Genomic DNA, 7,791 nt, shown 5'->3' on the forward strand with positions numbered 1-7,791 from the left:
TTCCATCCCCTGGTTCCTATGCATTACATCAGGTGACTCCCATCAGAGCTCAACTCAGAAGGGCCTTAGCTGTACACCAGGGAATAGGAAGATGTCAAACATTCATATGTAAATCTGTTTATAAGGGCTAGACCCCAGATGACTTACTGGTACCCAGAGTTGGTTTAAAAGCAGTGTCAATTAACTGAGTCCTAATAATCTTCCAAGGACTTCCCTGGTGGCTCAGTGGTAAAGAATACACCTGTAATGCAGGAGATGTGGGTTGGATCCCTGGGTCGAGAATAAACCCCTGGAGAAGAACATGGCAACCCACTCCAGCATTCTTGCCTGGAGAATCCTATGGACAGAGGAGCCTGATGGGCTACATTCCATGCGGTCACAAAGGTCAGATACAACTCAGTGACTAAACCACCACCACCAACAATCTTCCAAACACAGTACCAGAGTTCAGAAGCTAATTTCCAAGTGAAAAGCACCTGCTTGTCTTCCCTTTGGAAAGCACATATACTGGCTCATTTCTACTGGAGGCAAATTAAAGCCCATGAGAGCCCGGTCCAGGCCATGGCTTCAACATAGTATCCCTGTGTTCCACATACACCAGCCCTCCCCAGCGTCTCCCTCTATTCTGCCATACCCCCCAAGAGAAAGAAAAGAACTGGCTAAATTACAATGTGGGCTGGAAATCAGCTCTTTTATGGCTCCCTATAAAGAGAACAAAGGGGGCTTTCATCAAGCTTTAAATCAACCATTAAATAAACTCTTAAAACCTTAAGAGACACTCTGCCTCTTCTATGTTGAAAAAGTCTGTAATAAAGCCACACGGAGGTGGGAGGTGGAAGGGAGGTTCAGGAGGGAGGGGACATACATGTACCTATGGCTGATTCATGTTGATATGTGGCAGAATCAACACAATATTGTAAAGCAATTATCCTCCAATTAAAAATAAATTTAAGAAATAAAATGAAAAGCACTTTTAAAAAGCCACACTGCTTCTCCTTCACACGCTGAAGGTTGATATTGCCAGTTATAGCACAAGCTATGTCTTAGGTCTTGAGGGCATATTAGGTGGATGAATTTGTGATCTGGATAATGAGAAAGGAAAAACCCTTGTCCACATACATTGACCCTACTCCACCAAGCTTCCTTAAATTAACTATGTTCTGTCATCTACAAAAAAATGTTACAGAAAGCTAAAAAATCTGCTTATCACCCTTGCTAAAGAGGAGAAAGACAGCATTAGTAAAAATGCCCTTTTCTGCTTCCGGAATGATAGTCGGACAGAGCTGTCCCAAGTTCCAATAAAAACAATTTGAAGTAAGATGCATGCACAATTCCAGGTGTGGGTGTCCCAATTAGAAATGGAGCTTTTTAAAAACTATGAGAACAAGTCTGCATCAAGATGGGGATTTAAAGCATCCATGTACCTCTACCTGCTTCAGTATTAAAATATTTTAAAAGGGATACAAATTCATTGGCACCTACAGAATGGGAGAGAAAAAGAGAAATTGGAAAGATGAGAAGCAGATGGGTGAATGGGAACTGACTTGGCTAAGCTGTAAGCTGGCAGCGGGAAAGGTGGCTACAGGTGCACATAAACTGGGGTATGAAGATGAGGCTAAAAACAGGAAAATTGGTTAAAAGACCATAAAGAAGTGATTGGGCCTCCCTAGTGGCTCAGGTGGTAAAGAATCAGCCTGCTTTGTAGGAGACCCATGTTTGATCCCTGGACTGGGAAGATCCCCTGGAGAAGGGAATGACTATGCGCTCCAGTATTCTTGCCTGGAGAATTCCATGGACAGAGGAGCCTGGTGGGCTACAGTCCGTGGGGTTGCAAAGATGGAGATGAGGCTAAAAACAGGAAAATTTGTTAAAAGACCTTAAAGAGGTGATTAGACCCTCTAATTCCCTCTCCCCTCTAAGAAACTGGATGGTGGCTCCACGCACACCTAAACTTAAAGCAGATGAAACCACAGAGCAGGCACAGGACGAGGGACTGAGTGACCCTATGCACACTCAGTACTGAGACTCCCCCCCGCACTGTTCCAGCTTCCCTCCAGAGATGGGCTACCATGCCTCCCTCCCTAGGTGAGAGGGTAGAAGAGACTTCTTCTGGAACATGACCAGCTCGAGAGAGAAAAACAGAAAGAGGCTGACGTCAGAGGTCAGTCAGATCTCTGTACACTGAAGCTCACGATCCAAAAGCCTGTGGCACAGGGAACTCAGTGTTATGTGGCAGCCTGGATAGGAGGGGAGTTGGGGGGAGAATGGATACATGTATATGTACGGCTGAGTCCCTTCGCTGTTCACCTGAAACTATCACGACATTGCTTGTTAACTGGTTATACCCCAATACAAAATAAAAAAGTTTAAAGTTTGGAAAAAAACAGAAGCCTGTGGCAAAGGCAGCAGCGAGCATTCCGTTGGCCATCCCGGTGGTCGGTGAACCCTCCGTCTGCCGCCCTTGCTTTCCAACCCGCTTGCATTGGCGGTAACTGTAACTAGATCCTGCCAGCTGACTGTAGGCAGACGTGGCATGGTACTTCTGGAATGAAGCATAAGACCCATCACGCAACCATCTGGCTGTCTATTCCCCTACGAGGTGCACAAACAGGCCACAGGATCCAGATGAAACATCTCCAGGATGAGGCACCCTCCATCAGCCTGGGTCGCTGAGCGTGGAATACAGTTCCATAGCAACCTTCACTGCTTGTGTTACGTGTGAAATTAACCTTTATTGTGTGAAGCCACTGGAGACTGTTTCAAAACACAAGTCTAGTCTCTCCTGACTAACACGAAGCCATGCGCACACACGCAGGCTTTTCAAACACCATTTAGGTCTACAGTGGCAAAATGCAAGCGCTCACGGATGCTCAGGAATCTGGTCCTTCACCTTTCCAATTCAAGTCCGTCTTAGGGAATCTCTAGATAAATCTTTTTTGACTCCTGAGAAATATACCACGCCGTCACCCAGCATCCCTGGTTCTCCCAACCTGGTGCCTGTATTTCTCACGCAGATATATATCAGGTCACAAAGCACTATGTTCCCCAATTCCAGGGAATAACAGCTCTCCAGGGGGTCCTCCAGATGGCTGTGCTCCCCCACAGAGTGTGGATTGGGGTACAGAGCGGGTCACATCACATATCAACAATTCTCCCCACAAATACCCTCTCTTTCCAATTTCCACTTTCAATTACTTTATACCTTTGAGATGGGTGATGGATGAAGGGTCAAGACACTGGTTTTTAGGTCACTGTCTTTGTAAACCCTGTTTAGATGTCTAAATCCTGGCTTTGGAATATGAAGATGCTTGTCTGCTTTTGTTTTGTTCTTGGCTTTCGGCATCAGCTAAAAGAAAGAAATTCAATGTGCTGTTACGGGTAATGGTTCAGGAAGCTTACTTGAAAGTCCATGCTACAGGGTCAGATAATGTCAGAGACCTAAGTTTGTACAGCTCCATCTCCAAGGAACCAGAAAATAGACATCTGGTAACTCAAGAGCCATGATTATGGCTGATTGAAACTTGAAGAACTGTAAGAAGATGTGGGCCATATTTTAGCAATCTGAGACAAGATGAAATTCCATTATCTGCCTCTTGCTTCTGGTTTACAATCTCATTAAAATCAGAATTCCAGATTAGCTGCATCTGTGTTACCATGACATCAAATGGTTTGTTGTTAGAACCGTTCCCTAGCCAAGAAGCTAAGCTTCATAGCAATGGGCCAATGGAAATAGAGTTTGCACAGAAGCTCTCCTGGGGTTAGAGCATGTTTTGGAAACTGAAGTGTCCTTTTTCTGTGACTGGGAGGTTCCCCAACAATGCCCAGGCTTCTGAAGGTCAATTGTTGAACAAACTGAATCACAGTTACAAAGTGTTATTGCCGGAAGGGACCTTGGAGACATTTGAAGCTGAATCAAGTAAGTTAAGCGCACTCAGTCTTAGGTCCCAGGCTCATGGCAAACAATTAATTTATCTCAGCACGTGGCAGCACCCACAAAGCCCAGCCTCAATCAATGCCCATCAATGCAAGATGACACCAAAGATGAAACTGATTGGCCAGTTCTACCTGATTCCCTGGTTGTACAGGTGAGGAACATTGTCCTATTACTTGTTCAAGGTCAAAAGCAGAGAAAAGACGAGACTGCTCTGTTCCATGTTCTTTCAATCACTCCACCCTGAATAAATGGGAAAACAAGCATTTCTCTCTTACATACCTTGGGTCCATTTTTCCCATCAAATCCCTCCAAACACACTCAAGGCTTACTCTAGTTGTAGATGTGACTCAGATGTCATACTTACCAGTCTCTTCTGGGCCACAGTACTTCTGCTTTTCCATTCTGGGTCTACCCACACCTCCAGTAAGAAGCATCAAAATAAGAGCTAATACTTTTGAATGGGCCAGAACCACTGAATTCATTATTTCTAGAGCCTCCTGGCCTTAACAGAAAGTCAATGTTATGCTTTCAAGTTAAAAGGCCTAACTTATTCCTGGAAAAGTAAAAATGGAATACTTCCAAGTGCCATATTATGGATGCACTAACCTCTTGGAGCTGATTGCATTTGAGGTCTTGAGTCTAGAAGGGACCAAAGAAAACAAAAATCATCCCTTCAGACTCTTAGCACCTTTCTGAATCTTTTCCAGATGAACTTGCCTACCTCGGTCCAGAATAGAAAGTGGTTGTAGGTTGGAGGTGAACCTGAAATGCAGACATAGACAAATAGTTCATTCTATTCTTGGATTGCATATTACTGCTCCATATGGGGGTGGGGTGGGGGTGAGCCAAAACATATGGTACTCCATCTGTAAGATGGAGCTGGCTGGGTCCCATGGATGGCTTCTAATGCAAGTAGATTCAGCCTGATTTTGGTCTGCCTCCAAAGAAGGCGGAAATGCCAGTGATTCAAATATTGTGTAAAACCATTGAAGTTAATGGCACAAAACAAGACTCATTTGTATTCTGCCTAATTTAAAAGATGTCTGCCTGGTGTAAAGTAATGAATTAGTTACGGGGGTGTTTGGACTGAGTGTTCAATATCCTCTTGGAAGGAACAAAATGCCTTTCTTTTTCCTTCTTTCAAGCCATTCTCTGTTATTTTGTACCATTTCCCCCCAGGAAATCCACTAAGCATTTTGGCTTCTGTCATGGGCTGAATTTCATGAAGTTCACAGCACAGGACACAGATGATTCTACTTGAACTCCCCAAGGCCAAGTTGGGAGGGAAAATTCAAGAAGATGCTCTTTCAAAAGCTGCCTAGTGGAGCCATATTGTTCATGCTTTTCCAGGAAATCTCCAACAACTACTCATCATTAGCATACCCAGTGAGTGTGAGGTTGTGCCCTTCCTGAATGCGACAGGAGAGAACTTGAAGTTCATCCTTGGATGATTGCACTGGGCTTCCATGCCACACACTCCATGGGAATATCTCCAAAGGCTCATGTGCAGCCCCAGCCCCATTCAGTCAAGAAACTAGCCATCCACTCTCAGGATGATGATGGTAATTAATTAATGCATGGGATTAACGCATGCTGAGATCCTGCTCTGTGCCAGGCATCACACTATACATTGCATGTGAAATATACAATTCCATTCTTACAATAATATCATAAGATAGGCTCTGTCCTCCACACTTTTCAGATAAAGAGGCTGAAGTTTAAAAAGTTGCCAAAGTCAAAGAGATAGTGACTGGCAGACCAAGAACCCCGGTGTTTCTGCCCCAAAGACTATGCTGAGATTGAACAGGAAAATGTGGTGCAGCTACCCCTGTGAGCACCTGCCTAAGCTGATGCCTCTCTCCAACCAGCCTAGCCTCTTCACTGTTGTTGTTCAGTCTCTCAGTCATGTTCAACTCTTTGCAACCACATGAACTGCAGGATGCAAGGCTTCCCTGTCCTTCACTGTCTCCTGGAGTTTGCTCAAACTCATGTCCATTGAGTCGGTGATGCCATCCAACCATCTCATCCTCGGTTGCCCCCTTCTCCTCTTGCCCTCAATCTTTCCCAGCACAGGGTCTTTCTTTGCCAATGAGATGGCTCTTTGCATCAGGTGGCCAAAGTACTGGAGCTTCAGCATCAGTCCTTCCAATGAATATTCAGGATTTGATATTGCAGTCGAAGGGACTCTCAAGAGTCTTCTCCAGCTCCACAATTCAAAAGTATCATTTTTTTGGCACTCAGCTTGCTTTATGGTCCAACTCTCACATCCATACATGACTACTGGAAAAATCATTGCTTTGACTATACAGATCTTTGTCGGCAAAGTGATGTCTCTGCTTTTTAATACAATGTGTAGGTTTATCATAGCTTTCCTTCCAAGGAGCAAGCATCTTTTAATTTCATGGCTGCAGTCACCACCCGCAGTGGTTTCAGAGCCCAAGAAAAGAAAATTTGTCACTGCTTCCACTTTTCCCCCTAAGATTATGGGACTGGAGGCCATAATCTTAGTTTTTTCAAACGTTGAGTTCCAAACCAGCTTTTTCACTCCTCTTTCGTCCTCAAGAGGCTCTTTAGTTCCTCTTCACTTTCTGCCATTAGGGAGGTGTCATCTGCATATCTGAGGTTGTTGATATTTCTCCTGGCAGTCTTGATTCCAGCTTGTGATTCATCCAGCCCAGCATTTCACATGATGTACACTGCATGTAAGTTAAATAATCAGGGTGAAAATATACAGCCTTGTCGTACTCCTTTCCCAATTTTGAACCAGTGAGTTCCGCTTAATTTAAAGTACTAGTTAACTCAAACTAGGAATGACAAGAAAAGCAAGCACTCTCTAGTTATAACCTTCAGTCAAAGCAGGGCAGGGAAGAAGCCTGCACAAAATCTCCATGGCACCATTCCCACCTGGATGGGACTGGTTTCCTCAATATGGTATTATATAACTCAGATCATGACCCCCTGATGAAGGCCAGAGTTCACCAGAAACCCCACACAGGCCATCTTTCCCTTTGAAGGGAAGACTCTGTAATTTGTGGTCCATTCTTGACTGTTCTAGTCAAGTAGTTTTCAAATATATTTTGGCAACACAGACCTTACCTCCCCGAATGAAACTGACAAATGGAAACCCTTCATCTTAAGAGGAAATAGATGGCTCTTAGCTTTTTTCTCCTCCAAAGGACAAACTCTAAAGATTCTAAGAAATTTCCAAAATCACCATTGGAAGTCCAAAGTTTTAGACCCATTTTCCACCTCCTACCTGTAAGGATCCTGGTAGACCCAGAGTCATGGACATATTCTCAGTTCCTTGCTAGGAAGCCGAGTTCTTGTGGAAAGCTATCAGACTTAGTGTTAACAAGAGCCATTTTTATCATCGCACCCATTAAGCCAACTATACCACTTAGGTGATCACAGACGGTAGAGTTCAAGGGACCCCAAGCCTGAATCATTTCCGGGAGGAAGTGTTAATAGAACCCTTTGGTCAGAAGCAGCCTTTCTTCTGCAGGAGGCATAGGGCACCTGCCTTCTATATTACTTGATTTGAAGGTCACTGCATCTGTTTATTTTGTATTAAATACCTTCTGGAGCCTTCAAGATGGGGATGAAAGGTATAAAGAAATGAAAAGAAAATGGTTTTAGATCCTCAGCACCCATTGTAAACTAAATTATTCTAAAAGAATTAAATATGGATTTCTTGAAAAGGTGGATGAGGGATTTCCTTTGCTGGAAAATCAGAGTTTCTTTTCCTTCTTTCTTTCTTTCTTTTTTTTTTTGTGGTCCGTTCTCTTTTGTCTTCATTTTGACACCCAGCATGAGGCTTAGCACAATTTATTTCAGGTTCCCTGTCACAGAGCACACCC

This window comes from Bubalus bubalis, chromosome 20, assembly GCF_019923935.1.
Source record: "Bubalus bubalis isolate 160015118507 breed Murrah chromosome 20, NDDB_SH_1, whole genome shotgun sequence".
Lineage (NCBI taxonomy): Eukaryota > Metazoa > Chordata > Mammalia > Artiodactyla > Bovidae > Bubalus > Bubalus bubalis.